This window comes from Carcharodon carcharias, chromosome 3, assembly GCF_017639515.1.
Source record: "Carcharodon carcharias isolate sCarCar2 chromosome 3, sCarCar2.pri, whole genome shotgun sequence".
Taxonomy (NCBI): Eukaryota; Metazoa; Chordata; class Chondrichthyes; order Lamniformes; family Lamnidae; genus Carcharodon; species Carcharodon carcharias.
This window is the reverse complement of record NC_054469.1, coordinates 171488270-171505001: the sequence shown is the minus strand read 5'-3', so window position 1 is coordinate 171505001 and position 16732 is coordinate 171488270. Positions and strand designations below refer to the sequence as shown.

At 41.7% G+C, this 16732-nt stretch overlaps 1 protein-coding gene across 3 annotated transcripts in view; it reads right to left on the bottom strand.

The window, feature by feature from the left end:
- Positions 1-16732, bottom strand: part of LOC121276099 (inactive ubiquitin thioesterase OTULINL-like) — a 66813-nt gene that overhangs the window by 27321 nt on the left and 22760 nt on the right. The window contains exon 2 of one of the 3 annotated variants that reach the window (XM_041184045.1): positions 7345-7551. The exons of the other annotated variants lie outside the window; for them this stretch is intronic. The gene's annotated coding sequence lies outside the window, so the exon portion shown is untranslated. The remainder of the gene's footprint in view (positions 1-7344; positions 7552-16732) is intronic. 3 annotated transcript variants of the gene reach the window in all.

Sequence of the window (16732 nt, the reverse complement as noted above, 5' to 3'; positions counted from 1 at the left end):
GAGAGTGGTGAATCTATAGAATTCATTGCCACAGAAGACTGTGGAGGCCAGGTCATTGAGTGTATTTAAGACCGAGATAGATAGGTTCTTGATTGGTAAGGGGATCAAAGGATACGGGGAGAAGACAGGAGAATGGGGTTGAGAAACTTATCAGCCATGATTGAATGGCAGAGCAGACTCGATGGGCCAAATGGCCTAATTTCTGCTCCTATGTCTTATAGAGACAGATTTGAGGAGCAAGAGCAGTAGAGGGTTGTGAGTAGGTGGCATGTCATCACAGAGACCATCTAATGATAATGGTGACAGTGATGTGAATTGAATAGACTTAGAAAGGTCTCCTATAACAATACTGATCGTGCAAAACCAAAAATCCACCCATTTAAGTCTTGACAATTCAGATATGTTATGACAAATCAATGACGAAATGGAGAAGGTTGTTACCTCAAGGACGTTGTAACAGACTGAAATAAAGATATTAGGCAGGAGAACCAGGAGCAATTCACGATGGGGATGACCCAATTGTGGTAAATAGAAGGTCGGCGAACTTCAAGCATTGGGAAATTTCCCATTCCTCGTGTGGCCTTGCAACAAAGATCAGGGCTAATTTCAACAAGGCTGTTTGGCAGCAAGGGGGCAAAGGGGTGTTGAATGCCACTTTGGATTAGCTAGGTCTAAGGAATTTAAAGCTGATATTACTGTGTAGTCAAAAAGAGAAAGGAGATACCCCCTAGTCTTCTCTCAATCGAAAATGTCTTCAAAGGCATCAGCCAGCAGAGAAAATGTTCTATTTTAATTTCCCTGTAATCCTGTGGTGGTGGTGGGTGATAAGGCAGTCTTAGTTTATTATGGTAAATTGGAAATTGTATTTAGGTGATGAGCAGAAACCTTTCAAATGTCAAGCAAACTTAGCTCATGGGCGATGACTCCTTGCCCTTTACTGAAGCTTCTCTGCCTATGTACATAATCCAGCAAGGTTATGTTTTGTTGTTAGTACTCCATCCTATATTATATGTACTAAATACATGAAAAGCTTAAATGTTGAAATGCTGAGGTCACTTTGGAGTTCCAAAAATCAAAGAGTAGCCCCCCGATCAAATCTCAGAAAAGCCCTTGTCCCTAATTGAGCGAGGAAGAAACAACTACATTACAGGAGTCACATATTGGTCACTGCATGACTATGTTTATAAGAATATAGTTCAGTTTTCAGGTTTCTAGTGACCTGGATCTGAAGGGTCACTTGCTCACAGAATCGAGATAAACAGTCTGCTGCGTGTTACCTTCGCTCCGAGTGCCTCTAAATGATGTTATATTTATATCTGTGGAACAGCTCTGTGAAGCGCTGTGAAAGCTGGGCCAGCCTTCAGAGGGAGAATGGTCTTACTGCTCTCAAAATTTTCTTGGGAATGTAGTGGCACAGGATGCTAACTGAACAACATGGTTTTGTTAGCTAGTAGTTGGTGGTTTTTGCAGCTGAAGTGTGAGAGTGACGGTCAGTGCTGTACAGCTGCCAAACGGGTGGTTCTGGTGCAGCAACATCCAAACATGTTCAGCCTTCGTCATAGTAGATCTGTTAAAATGAGCGATTGGAAGGAATCGGACTCAACTGGCGTGAATGGAAAGATTACAAGAGGTTGGATATGAGCCAGCGGTCCATTAAATGTCCAGATGCTGCGTTTGGAAATGGCAAGCGACAAGAGTGTGCGTGAGGCAAGTGTCAGAATACAGAAGAATTGTCGATTCTTTTCTTTTCCCTCCCAAAGTCTCCTAATATATCAATTATGATAAAATATAGACAGTTTACACTGGAGGAACACTACAGTTAACAGATTACTACCAGCCTTTTAGAGAGTGTATATAGCAGGCTTGCTTTGTGGAACACTTAGATTGCAAAACCCTTTTGAAGCTGTTCTGTCTCTGGCAGTGAGTATACTGGTCTTGAGTGCTGACAGTTTAAAACCTGAAACCTATTTTCAAAAAATCGCGTATTTCTTTTACTGATATTGCATCTATTTAAGAACATATGGCAAATATGGTGACCTGATCATCACAAGTTTGATGAGCACCAAAAAGCTACTGGTCTAGACAAAGTAGATGGGGAGAAACTCTCGTCGTTCACAGGAGGTTGAAGAACCAGACCAATTTACATCCCTAAGCACAATAATCTGATCAACTGATAGGGGGAATTCAGAAATATGTTTCTTGGAATGTTAAGTCCAGTCAGTGGAATAGATAAAAGATACAGCAACTCGAGATGCACAGTCACCAAAGACTGGCACTTGTGTTGCGAAGAGGCCAAAGATAAGTTCGTTGCAATTTTGAAACCAAATCCAAGTAACTTTCAACAAACAGTATTACAACACAGCAAATATTATAGAGGGCAGGGGAGGCATGATAATTTGCATACATCTCTCAAAGATTCATATCCTGGAGGAAGTATAATGAATCCTAGAAAATGTGTTTGTCTAGTGTCTGCATGAAAATTAATAAAAGGGTTGTATTTTAGGGGATAGGTTTCCGGAGATAACTCATTGAAAGCTTCATCTACCCACAATGAAAAGGCTTCTGTAATTTAAGGTTTCATTCTAGGAGCCTTCTGCTGGCATATTCTTCTAACTTTTCCATAATTGGGAAGTTCAATTTGCATTTGCGTATTATGTCTACATTACAAGTGACATTACATTCCTTGCAAAACTCACATCCTGAGATCGTTGTCCTTTATTATTGCTAAAGCAAACTCTTCCGTTGAATTGAACCTCAGCGCAACTTAGTGCTAGTAGCTGTGTCATGTAGGATCATTGAAATGGGTGGCAAGTAGTGTGAACTGAATCCAATGTTTGGTGAAATTAATGTCAGGCAAGTGCTGGAAGGTGCCAGTTTTAATGAAGTACCAGATTGAGATTGTTAATTTGGATCTTGCACCTAATCTCTTCAATTCATTCTTAGCACCCATGGATGCAGAGACACTTCTGGAGCTGGATAGTGCTGGCGAGTTGTCTACGTTATTCAATCTTAAGAGCTCAGCACCAGCACACTCCATAGCAGAGCCTTTCTTTTCATCCAGTCTTTTCTTTGTAGTGCTTATTTTTCTTGTTTGTTTTAGCTTTCTAGTTTATTGTGCTGCAGGCACGACAGGTGCAGCACTCAGCTTTTGTAAATATAATTACAGTCCCCAACACAAGTACTGCAATTATTTGCATCATGATCAGACAAGACATTTTATACATATTTCATATCCATAGGTCACAGAGAATGGACCATTATAATCTTTACACAACTTGAAATTATCCATTCAAAAATAAATTAGAAATCCAAGGACAGAAAGAGATTCCCCTTCCCTCACCTAAGTACTTTCCACTTCTTCCTTTACAGTTGTTGTTTTAGAAAAAGGAAGGGCAGAATAAGTAGAAATTTAGGTTGAAACTTTATTTACCCAAGGGAAAAGGCTAACCTAATTATTTCTTGCAGTCAGCTCCAAGAGTTGATGAAAAAAACAAAAAATTGCAGATGCTGGAAATCCAAAGCAAAAACAGAAACTGAGATACCTGGAAAAACTCAGCAGGTCTGGCAGCATCAGCACAGAAGAGCACAGTTGACGTTTCGAGTCTCGTGACCCTTCAACAGAACTAAGTAAAAATAGGAAAGGGGTGAAATATAAGCTGGTTTAAGGGGGTTTTGGGGGGGGTGGGTGAGTGGTGTTGTTGGGACAAGCAGCCAGTGATAGGAGGAGATAACCAAAAGATGTCACAGACAAAAGAACAAAGAGGTGTTGAAGGTATTATCTAAAGGAATGTGCTAATTAAGAGTAGAGAGCAGGACTAGAAAGGTACAAATAGCTCTCGTGGAGGTGGGGTGAAATACTAAATGGGCATAAAAGGTATAGATACACAATGGGTGGAAATACATTTAAAAATAATGGAAATAGGTGGGAAAAGAAAAATCTATATAAATTATTGGAAAAAACAAAAAGGAGGGGGAAGAAACAGAAAGGGGCTGGGGATGGAGGAGAGATTTCAAGATCTAAAATTGTTGAACTCAATATTTAGTCCGGAAGGCTGTAAAGTGCCTAGCTGGAAGATGAGGTGCTGTTCCTCCAGTTTGCGTTGAGCTTCACCGGAACAGTGCAGCAAGCCAAGGACAGACATGTGGGCATGAGAGAGTGTTGAAATAGCAAGCGACAGGGAGGTCTGGGTAATGCTTGCGGATAGACCGAAGGTGTTCTGCAAAGCGGTCACCCAGTCTGCGTTTGGTCTCTCCAATGTAGAGGAAACCACATTGGGAGCAATTGATGCAGTAGACAAATGCAGTTCTTTTGGTTATCTCCACCTATCACTGGCTGCTTGTCCCAACAATCGCCCCACCCCCAAACCAGCTTATATTTCACCCCTTTCCTATTTTTACTTAGTTCTGTTGAAGGGTCATGAGGACTCAAAACGTCAACTGTTCTTTTTTCCGCCGATGCTGCCAGACCTGCTGAGTTTTTCCAGGTATTTCTGTTCCAAGAGTTGATGTAGTGGACTTTGCTATCTTCTGTAACCTTTTTTTGCTGCATGTATCAATGGGTATAAAAAAAAGAAACCCACAGTATTGGCTTTCATTATTCATGAACATACTTGAGATTTAAATTTCCTAAAGTAATATAAAATCATGCATATATTGACTGCTACAACTAGACTGTCAGAATACATGTAGATAGGCAGTCTTACTAAAATATTCCTTCATCCTTCCCTCAAACTTGAAGCATTTCATGATCATTCAGCTGGACAGGCAATAGTGAAACAAGTCTCCAGATAGCAATTACAATAACAAAACGGTGTACAAGCCTCTAAATAAAAGTGGGAAAAAAAATGTGCCCAACATCACCCTCATCCTGATGCCCACCTTTGTGTGCAGCTGCATCAAGCATTGCGTAGACCCTCGGTATGCAAACACCAAGTGTCACTACGTGCTGAGGTTCTACCTGTCCCCGGTGTTGCGAAGAATGGGTTGGTCACTGCCACGGAATGCTCCAAGTAGTTTGATCGTGCCGTACCACCTCCCTAGTGGAAAAATTTATGCAGAGAAAAACCTCTGACCACAAGTCCATCAGGCAGTGGTCAGCACGTAATGTCCTAGAGGCCCTGCGGGAAAAGGAGAGGGTGGATTCTGTTGGCTGGTTCCCTGAGCAGACTGTCAAAGTCATTTGGCAGAATGTCTCATCGCCAGAACTTTCCAACAAGCACCAAGATATAGCTTGGCTAGTGGTGAGAAGGGCCCTCCCCGTCAGATCCTTCCTACATGCCAGGAGTCTCACACATGTTGCCCTCGAGGTGGCTGTGGTGGAGAAGAGATCATTGTTCACATCCTTGTGGAATGTGCCTTTGCAAAGAGGGTCTGGAGAGAGATGCAGTAGTTTTTGTCGAGGTTCATCCCGAGCAGTGCTATGACACAAGACTCTGTGCTCTACGGGTTGCTCCCAGGGATACACACAGAGTCAAACATCAACTGCAGCTGGAGGATCATCAACTCGGTGAAAGATGCTTTCTGGTCTGCCTGAAACTTGTTGGTCTTCCAGTGGAAAGAGTTGTCCCCAACCGAGTGTTGCAGACTGGCACATTCCAAGGTCCAGGACTATGTGCTGAATAGTCCTGAGGGATGCACTAAAGCTTGGGGCAGCTGCCGCAAAGACGCAATGGGGAAAGGTCACTGTCTAAGACCTTTCTGCCATAGTGCACCGAGGGACTGGGAATTGTATAGGCCCCTCGGGCTGTACAACTCACAATAAATGTATGTAATGAACAATAAATGTATTAAATTGTATTGAAACACCTCAGAGTGCAACATGATGTATGTCGATAACTCCAATCCCATTGCACTGACTGTCTGTAATGACCATATTGAAATTACTGTAATATTCATTGATTGTGTTGAAGCACCTCATGATCCATGTGTAAAAGTTGAATCCAATTGCACTTGTGATGGCCATTTAGAAATGTTTTATGATTAAACCATTTTTAAAAAAATTACAACAACAAAACTGACATTCCAATCCTCTTTATACTGGCAAAAAAGGAATTTTAAAAACATATCTGATACAACTCCTTTTTAATGCTGAATACATTTCAGATCCAAAAAACTAGCCAACAGTGGCAGCTCCATGCCAAGGAACATTTTAGGGCAACTAGCATTCAGTCAACATAAAGTTATGACTAGAGACCCCACCTCTAGATATCTAGCTTCATAACATGGGTGGCCTAAGGCTAACTGTACCTTCACTAGCCCCCAAAGATAGGTTGTAAATTAGTTTGTCTTCAAGTTTCACTCTAAAAAGGAACATATAAAGGCAGCATTTGGTTTCTTCTCTCTCTCAAATTCCTAACCTCTGCCAAAACTGTAGGGATAAATTGAATTGCAGCCTTAATGAGAAAACAACTAAAGTAACTCGAATATCAAAATTCTCTCCTAAAAACACTAGGTGTGTCAATGCCTAAAATATGTAATGAGATACTTGAAGTTTACTTTTCCATATAATTTTGGTTCAACATACTGTGTATCCATTCAATACCTTCTTACACATCAACATAAAACTAGACATTTTTCTGGTACGTCATTTGACTTCAGAAGAAATGCGCATGCGATTGAAAATCAATCTCTGATGCAGTTAATTTACCTTTCAAATAATTGTCTTAATTCTGTTGTATTGTTTAATCAAACTCTATGAACTTTTCATTCTGTTACACAGTACCTTATCCGTAAGTATTGGGCATTTCTATTTCGCCACAAAGTCATATCATCATGACAGTGACTAAGAAGCTTTTGTTCCAACACAATATTAATAGGCCCTCAGTTACAAGTTCCTCTTAACTACCAGGGTATTATAGCATAGTAATGCTACTGGATTAGTAATCCAGAGGCCTGAAAAAGATCTGGAAAGATTAATTCAAACCCACCACAGCACCTGGGAAATTTAAAAATAAATAAATTTGGAATTAAAAACCTATTAACAGTAACAGTGACCAGGAAACTTCCAGATTGTCGAAACCTAGCTGGTTTACTGCTATCTTTTAGGGAAGGAAATCTGCCATCATTACCCAATCTAGCCTATATGTGACTCCAGACTCCAGTTTAGTCTTAACTGCCCTATTAAACAGCATAGCAAACGACTCAAGTTGTATTAAATCGCTACAAAAAAGCCTAGGAATCAAACTGGTCAAATCAACTAGCATTATCCTAGGCACTGGACATGACAAAGGTATAACTTGTCCAGTTGGCCCTGCAAAGTCCTCCTCACTGACAAATGGGGATTTGTGCTAAAATTAGAGAGCTGTCCCACAGACTAGTGCAACAGCCTAACAAAGTCATACTCACAGAATCAAACTTTTTAGCCAATGTCTCAGGTGCATCACCATCCTAGGGTATGTGCTGGCCAACCAGCAAGGCAGGCGTGCGAGAGGTGATTGCGCTGTCAGAGGGAGTGGCACTGCGAGTATTCAGCATTGACTCTGGACCCCATAAGGTCTCACGGCGTCACGTCAAACATTCTGATTATCTCCTGCTGATTAAAACCCCTAAAACCTAGAACCAAAAACAAGGGATAAGCCTACATGAATTCATCCTCACCAATCTACCTGTCCCAGGTGTTTCTGTCCAAGATAGTACTGGTAGCAGCAGCCACCACACAGTCCTCGTGGAGAAAAAGTCCTGTTTTCACACTGAGGATGCCCTCCATAGTGTTGCACGGAACTGCCTCCATGTGAAATGGGATTGATTCAGAACAGGTCTAGCAGCTCAAAATTGGGGATTCGTGTGGCATGTTAGGCCATCAGTGGCAGATCTGTATTCCATCTCATGGTCTGGCATATATCCCTTAATCTATGGTTATCGAAAAAACACAGAATCAAACCTTGTTCGTGACAACACAGGACTACATGCATGTCAAACAGTGGAAGCAACATGTTATTGAGAGAGCTAAACAATCCAACAACGAGCGGATTAGATCAAAACTCTGCAGTCTGATAGATCCGGTCGTGAATGGTAGTGAACAATTAAACAACTAATGGGAGGAGGAGACCCAAAGAATATCCCCACCCTCGATGATGACAGAGCACACATGAATGCAAAGGACAAGGCTGAACCGGTTGCAACTATCTTCAGCCAGAAGTGTCGGTGGATGATCTAATTCAGACTTCTCCTGAGGGCTGCACCAAGACAGATGTCACTCTGGTTAAGGCGAAAGCTATGGGCTCTGACAACATTCGGCTGTAATGCGATGGGCTTGTACTCCAGAATCAGCCGTGCCTCTAGCCAAACTCTTCCAATACAGCTACAACAGTGGCATCTACCCAACAATGTGGAAATTGCCCAGGTATGTCCTATCAACAAGCAGCAGAATAAAGCTAACCCAGTCAATTAGCACCATAAGACCATAAGACATAGGAGCAGAAATTAGGCCATTCGGCCCATCGAGTCTACTCCGCCATTCAATCATGGCTGACAAGTTTCTCAACCCCATTCTCTCACCTTCTCCCCATAACTGTTGATCCCCTTACCAATCAAGAACCTATCTATCGCGGTCTTAAATACACTCAATGACCTGGCCTCCACAGTCTTCTGTGGCAATGAATTCCACAGATTCACCACTCTCTGGCTAAAGAAGTATCTCCTCATCTCTGTTCTAAAAGGTCTTCCCTTTACTCTGAGGCTGTGCCCTTGGGTCCTAGTCTCTCCTACTAATGGAAACATCTTCCCCACGTCCACTCTATCCAGGCCTCTCAGTATTCTGTAAGTTTCAATCAGACCCCCCCTCATCCTTCTAAACTCCATCGAGTATAGACCCAGAGTCCTCAAACGTTCCTCATATGTTAAGCCTTTCATTCCTGGGATCATTCTCGTGAACCTCCTCTGGACCCTCTCCAGGGCCAGCACATCCTTCCTGAGATACGGGGCCCAAAATTGCTCACAATATTCTAAATGTAGTCTGACCAAAGCCTTATAAAGCCTCAGCAGCACATCCCTGCTTTTATATTCTAGTCCTCTTGAAATAAATGCACCCTTTCAGTCTACTCTCGTTCATTAATAAAGTGATGAAAGGAGTGCTATCAGGCTAACCGATGTTCAGTTTGGGTTCTTCTGGGACTGAGCTCCAGAACTTATAGCCTTGACTCAAAAATGGACAAAACGGCCGAATTTCATAGGTGATGTGAAAGCAACTCCCTTTTCATCAAGACAGCCTTTGTCCAAGTGTGGCATCAAATTTCCCGAGTAAAATTGAAGTTAACCAAATTAGGAGGAAAACTCTCCACTGCCTGGAATCATATATAGCACAAAGGAAGTTGGTATGGTTGTTGCTGATCAATCATCTCAGCCTCAGGAGTCCCTCAGGGCAGTGTCCTAGCATCACCCATCTTCACCAAGCTGCAACATTAATGACTTTCTCTCCATCATAAAGTCAGAAGTGGGATATTTACAGGATTATTGAATTGTTCAATGCCATTTGAAAATCCTCAGGTGATGAAGCACTCTGTGCCAGCAGGCAGCAAGATCTGAACAACATTCACCTTTGGGCTGACAAGTGGTAATTAACATCTACACCACAAAAGCATCAGGCAATTACCATCTCCAGCAAGAGAGAATCTAGCCATCTCCCCTTGATATTCAATGGCATTACCATTACTGAATTCCCCCACTATCAACATCCTGGGGGGTTACCATTGACCAGAAACTGAACTGGACTAGCCATATAAATTCTATTGCTACAAGAGCAGGTCAAAGGCTGGGAATTCTGCAGAGAGTAACTCACCTCCTGATTCCCAAAAGCCTGTCCACTGTCTACGAGTCAAGAGTGTGATAGAACACCCTCCACGTTCCTAGATAACGGCAGCTTCAACAACACTCAAGCTGCTCAATGCTATCCAAGATAAAGCACCTGCTTCATTGGCACCCCATCCACCTCCTTAAACATTCAGTCCCTCCACTACTGGCACACGGTGGCAGCAATGTGTACTAAAAGATGCACCAAAGCAACTTACCAAGGCTTATTTGATAGCATCTTCCAAACAAATAGCCTCTACCACGTAGAAGAACAAGGGCAGCAAGCACATGGCAAACCACCACCTGCAAGTGTAACATCATCCTGGCTTGGAAATATGCTGCTGTTCTTCCATTGCAGCTGGGACAAAATCCCGGAACTATCTAGCCACACTGTGGGAGTACCTTCACCACATGGTTCAAGAAGGCAGCTCATCATGTGCTGATCAAGGGCAATTAGAAATGATCAATGATTACTGGCTCGGCCCTTGATGCCCGCATCCTCTTAGATGAATAAATAAAAATGCTTTTCTTCACAAGATAAAATATAACTACAGTGAGGAAAACTATTCAGCCCATCTTAGTTTATCCATACAAGAAAAACTCAAAGTTCCAATTTCTGCAACCAGTAGCAGTTTAATGATTCGAAGATTTTAACTTCAACCACTCTGTCTGGAAGTACATTCCATTTCTCAATATGTGATAAACTTCCTTTTATCAGTCCAGAACATGCTTTTCACTTGTTTGAGCTTGTCACCTCATCCTTCTACAATTTTGTGAGTAATTTTGCAGATTACTTTATCTATATTTTCTGTTTTCACTACTTTGTATACCTATACAAGTAAACCTCTCAGACACCTGTTTTCCATATTTCTCCGTACTCTCGTAATAATTCAAACCTCTAATACACAAACGATCAGCCTAGTTGTTTTTTTCAGCACCGACGCCAAATACTTGCATGTCTTCCTGGTGTCTCTGGGGCCAGGGCTGAACACAGCAGCCTAGGGCCAGTTTAACCATAAGATTACTGCTCTGCCTTGTTTGGACACGTGTTGAGTCTCTCAAGACTGCTCTCACTCTTTCAATGTTATCCACAGCTATGTAAACACCACTTAAGGGGCATGAGTGTCACCCTCATTTAGTCTTCTACATGCAGTACTTGCACACATTAAATTTCTGCCCATTCACATATTGTCCCAATCATTTTTTCATCTCTAGCTGCTTCAATTGATTCCACTGCTCCTAATTTGGTATCATCTATAAATTGGACCAATTTGCACTGCATTTCTGAGTTCAAGTCACTGACATAATCTAGAAACACCAAAGTTGTAAATGACAAGCTGAAAATAACTATTATATTTGAGAGTGCACACGCTTGTGTTTTGTTTCACCAGAAATATAGGATTAGTCAGTAGGTTATGTGCATACATACAATTAACTATTTCTCTTTTCACTTACAAATAGCAGTGGCATTGCTACTATATTCTTAGCTTTTGTAAAATACTGGTAAACAAGCTTCTTATTTACTTCACTTATGAGGAAAAAATAGGTGATTCTGTATTTCTTCAGTTCAGCAATTGACCAGTTTGTAAAATATGTACAGGTATTTTCATTTTAAGTTTAAAATTTTTGATTGTTTCTTTTAAATCTAATTAGAACCATCAGAAGCATAAAAACCACCTCAATCTCACTCGTTGATTTCTGTAATTGGCACAAAACATTTGAGGCAGGGTATGGATCTGTGTTCACAATTTCACCACATGTTGAGTTATTCACCTGAGCCTCCTACTTTTACTGTCAAAAAGGAAATGAATCCTGGAGCATCTCTAGACCACCTTTGATGAGGTGAGATGAAGTTAGGGCAGGAGGAGCATCATGTGGACCAAGCACCAGCATAGATCAGTTGGGCCAAATGGTTTGCTTCTGGGCCGTAAATTAAACGTAGATCAATATACCTCAGTGTTGAAGAATAGAACAATTGCATCAGAACTCCAGAAATTATGTTCCAGTCCATCCTCTTGGCAGAAGATTGTGCGTGACATATGCAGGAAAAATAGCAAAAGATAAATACCAGCAATTCAAAAGTTCACAGTTTTCTACCCCACGTCTAAGTATTAAATTCCTTATCTCCCATTCATTTTTTCCTTCGCTTAGTAATGATCATGCCAGGCAACTGACTGCCTTATGATTGAGGGGGTCAGTTTGAATGCACTTCTAATGTTTACTCCACTCATGAGAGCGTGCTTGTCTATCATCTCCCTACAGCAGCATGGCTGAGACCATGGGCCAAATTTTTGCTCCCGAGTCAGGAGCGCAAAGCCTGAAACATTCCTGAGCTCGCTAACCTGACTCAGCAAAAAGTGCTACAGATGTTCGACTTTTCTTTTCAGGGACTGAGGGGTGTTAACAGAAGTCAGGCCCGCTGACCCTGCAAACAGCGAGAAGGCAGCCACAGGGGCTGTCGGGTGCAGAGACAAGCTGCTTAAAAACTTGTCCGTTTTTTTTTCCCCGGCCTTCCATCGCAGACATACTCACAGACTCTCGGTGATCTGGGATTTAATACCAGCTGCAACAAAAACACAAACAAAAAACAGCCCTCAATTCTCACACCCCCTCATCTTCACATGCCACGTCCATGCCAACTCATGCCACCTCATGCCCCCCACCCACCCCTTAAGGCCCCTGATATCCTCCATACTAACCTATGCCCCCTACCCATCCCCATGGCCCTTTATACCCCTAAACCAACTTAGTGCCAACTCATGCCAAACTATGACCCCCACCCACCAACCTTTGCCTATATATCCTCCATATGAATTCACCTAATATCCACCATGAGCAGACCTCAACAGCCATGCTGAGATGAAATAGAACAAAGTTCTAAATGTCTATTCATGACTTCAGTATTTAAAACAAAACACTTTCATTGATAAAAACCTACTCAATACATTTAAATTCCTTCAAATATTTAATCCCCTATGAAAACACACATTTGTGTTCGTATCCCCTCATCAAAGGCTTGGAACTATCAAATTGTGAATTTACAAGCCCCCCCCCCCCCCCCCCCCCCCCCCCCCCCGGTGATAATGGTAGGTTTTGGCATCATTCGTGCAGCACTAATCCTGTAATGATAACCCTCAGGCTTATAGCAACAGACAGCTTAGTGAGATTGCAAGAACTGATGCTTTTCAACTGCTGAGTGTATTTTTCCAAAAATTTAAAGAGCTTGGGGATTTAAATGCCTTGACAGCATGACAGTCACTGAGTCCATTTTTACACACATTCATGCCTAACTTTAACAATCACAAAGGGTACCTGATCTCTCCCAAAAGGACACCTGGACATCTCCAAATAACTCCTGAAGATTTAGATCTTTTGCTGAAATGTCTAAAGCCCATGAATTGTGTTTTGGACATCCCGCTAATGAAAACTGGATCTGTTTGATGGCAGCTGCACTTTTACATGTGCAGCTACCTCCATGAACCATAGATGTGTCAACTACAGTGTGCCCCATTCCCCACCCCTTCCCCTCCATGGCAAAAATGTTGGCTGCCAGGTTTGTGGGTGGAACTTCTGGAATCAAGGTTCAGGCACCCTTTTGGCTAAGTTGGCAGCCATCCCCACAAAAAATTAGGCCTAGGGATGTAAATAAGCTGGTAAAGTCAAATCTGTGTCCTTGCACTTGTACTGAAAATCAGATTAGAGTGAATGGAGCCACAGGTGCACCTGCTTGCATATTTGCAAAGCACTTTACAAAATCCATGGAATGCAAAACCTTTACTCTCTTTTCAGATGCAAAAATCACAATGAGGTTGCCTAGGAAATAACACTGTCCTCTGAAAATTTATGCTGCTGGTCACTCTCCAGCAGTACTTTGCATAGATGTGCCCAAAATCCAGATGGTCCAGCAGGGAATCTCAGTATATCGTGACCATACAATATGTCCATGTGAAACCTGGGTATACCATACACTGCGAGCACTGAGGAATTTGCATTCTACACAGTGGTCTTTCACCCTTGATCAGCCTTTGGGCATTTGGCTTGTGGTGCATACTCCACACAACTTAGTCTAAAAATGGCAATCAGGGGTCTCTGTATATCAGGAGGAAAAAACAATTCCTATAATAATAGTACTTTTCTTTTGAGTAGCTGACTGTTTGGTAAATTAGTACAGGAGGTTCATTAGAATAAAGTCATTAATACAGGTGATTCCAAACATAAGACTTTGGAAACTGCTCGATTGCTGACTAGCTGTTATTGCAAAGGATCACCAAACTGGGGTATTAATTTCATTACTAAAGTATAAATCAGAAGTTGGTGAAGTACATCGTTATTCCAACATGTTGTGCAATGGAGTGGTCCTATAAGGAATGATCTTTACCATAATTCATTCACAGGATATGTGTTTTGCTGACTGGACCAGCATTTATTGTCCATCCCTAGTTACCCTTGAGAAGGTGGTGGTGAACTGCCTTCTTGAATTGCTGCAGTCCATGTGGTGTAGGTACACTCACAGTGCTGTTGGAAAGGAAGTTCCAGGATTTTGACCCAGTAACAGTCAAGGAACAGCAATATATTTCCAAGTCAGGATGGTGAGTGACTTAGAAGGGAACTTCCAGGTGGTGGTGTTTCCATCCATCTGTTGCCCTTGTCCTTCTAGATGGTAGTGGTCACGGGTTTGGAAGGTGCTAAGGAGCGTTGGAGAATTCCTCTAGTGCATCTTGTGGATGGTACACACTGCTGGTACTGTGTGTCTGTGGTGGAGGGAGTGAATGTTTGTGGATGTGGTGCCAATCAAGTGGACTGCTTTGTCCTGGATGATGTCAAGCTTCTTGAATGTTGTGGGAACTGCACTCATCCAGACATGTGGGGAGTATTTCACTGACTTGTGCCTTGTAGATGGTGGACAGGCTTTGGGGAGTTAGGAAGTGAGTTACTTGTTGCAGGGTTCCTAGCCTCTGGCCTGCTCTTGTAGCCACAGTATTTATATGGCTAGTCCAGTTCAGTTTCTGGTCAATGGTAATGCCCAGGGTGTTGATAGTGGAAGATTCAGTGATGGTAATGCTATTGAACATCAAGGGGCGATGGTTAGATCCCCTCCAATTGGAGATGGTCATTGCCTGGCGCTTGTGTTACGTGAATGTTACTTGCCACTTGTCTGCCCAAACCTGGATATTGTCCAGCTCTTGCTGTATTTGGACATGGACTGCTTCCATATCTGAGGAGTTGAGAATGGTGCTGAACATTGCACACAATCAGCAAACATCCCCACTTCTGACCTTATGATTTACAAGCCATGATCAATTTCCATTTTTAGACCACACTCGAAGTCAAAACTGAACTGTCCATTATATTCACAGTTCATGACTAACCATACAGCGCCTAGGCTGTTGGACTTGCAAATCATTGTAAGCATAGGTCATGTTTACACAGTATACAAATAATTATTCCAATGAGAATATTTAATATGCATAGGAGCTGCAACAATATGTCACACAGGGACAATATACTTTTGCAGCTGATTTAACTTCAGTCAAAATGGAGGTCAAGAAAAAGGAAGCTCAAAACTTGAACTTCTAAACCAGTGTGGCAGAACTGCAGGATGGCTCAATCAGCAAGTTAAGGGAAGGGTACGAGCAGAGCTTCAAAGTTTAAGAAAGAAAATTGACAGAACTGATTTTTCAGTGTAGCTCATCCTATCAATTCAAATGACTTAGTTTAAATTTTCTATTAGATTTTTTTCATGCAAAAATTAGCTCCTGTACTATATTATTTATATTGTTTAGTTTGAATTACTGGGAGCAGTTTGTAGCACAATCTCAGTATTTGGCACCAAAAAAGTGGCTTTTGGAAAAGAAACTATTTACTTAAAAAGAACAATGTGAATCTTACATTCTTTTCAAAAAAATTGGCAACATGTTGCCTGAAAACGTTTATATTTTATTCTCCATTACATACAGCTAAATTGCAGCTATAGCCTTACTTGCAATAATGTTCAGTAAATTCAATTCATCATCCTTCATAAGTCAACCAAACACATAACTCTTTTGGGTTCACAATCGAATACAGTATTCGCCCCATTACTGATATATCTAAAGTAAATACAGCTCACAATGATCATCCTACTCCAAATGCATGGCTTCCAAAAATTCCAATGATGTTAGAAAAACTAAAACTTTTAGCATCGCTTTTATAATCAACCACACTAAGAGACCAAACTTACATGCCACTACCTCCTGCATTCACACAATCTCAACACACTGGGGCAGATTTTACTGTCTCTGTGAAAATCACGAAATAATTTACCATAAACAGACGGGAGTGCTTGCAATCTTCCAGATGTCAACAGGGGGTTCTATTTCCAGAGTATAGTGGATCACTGGAACAGGTTGTGCGAGACACCAACTCGCTGAATTCCGTCAGGCAGCAGCTAGACCTGTTTTGGGTTTAGGGCAGCAATCATCTCTTACAAAAGATAGGTACTTCAGGGAAGTCAGGACCAGATTAATTTCTTAGACCAATGGAACTAGGTAGGTTGGAGAGGAATGTCTCTAATAACCTGAGATTTTAATCTGTTTTTCCCTACTCCCTGAAGATAAAATGATTTCCATTGGGATGGGAATTCTATATATTGTGCAACACAAGGCACCACAATTGTGTGGGACATGCTGAACGAACCAGAGGGACCTGCCTGTCATCATTTGCTGTCCTCCCAACAAATGTGGGAATCAGCTGCTAAAACTCAGACTATCAGGTGATGAAGGATATGATACTGGAACCTAGTCTTTATCCAGTTACAAGCTTTTATTTACGGAGACACATTGCATATCATGCACGTCCACCAACTAAAAGGAGCTTCCTTTCAGCCTGTTTCTTTTTAGATGAGATCTATAAGGTTGAACGGGTTGGTAAGATTGATAATAGTCAACCCTCTATCTATTTTAATACC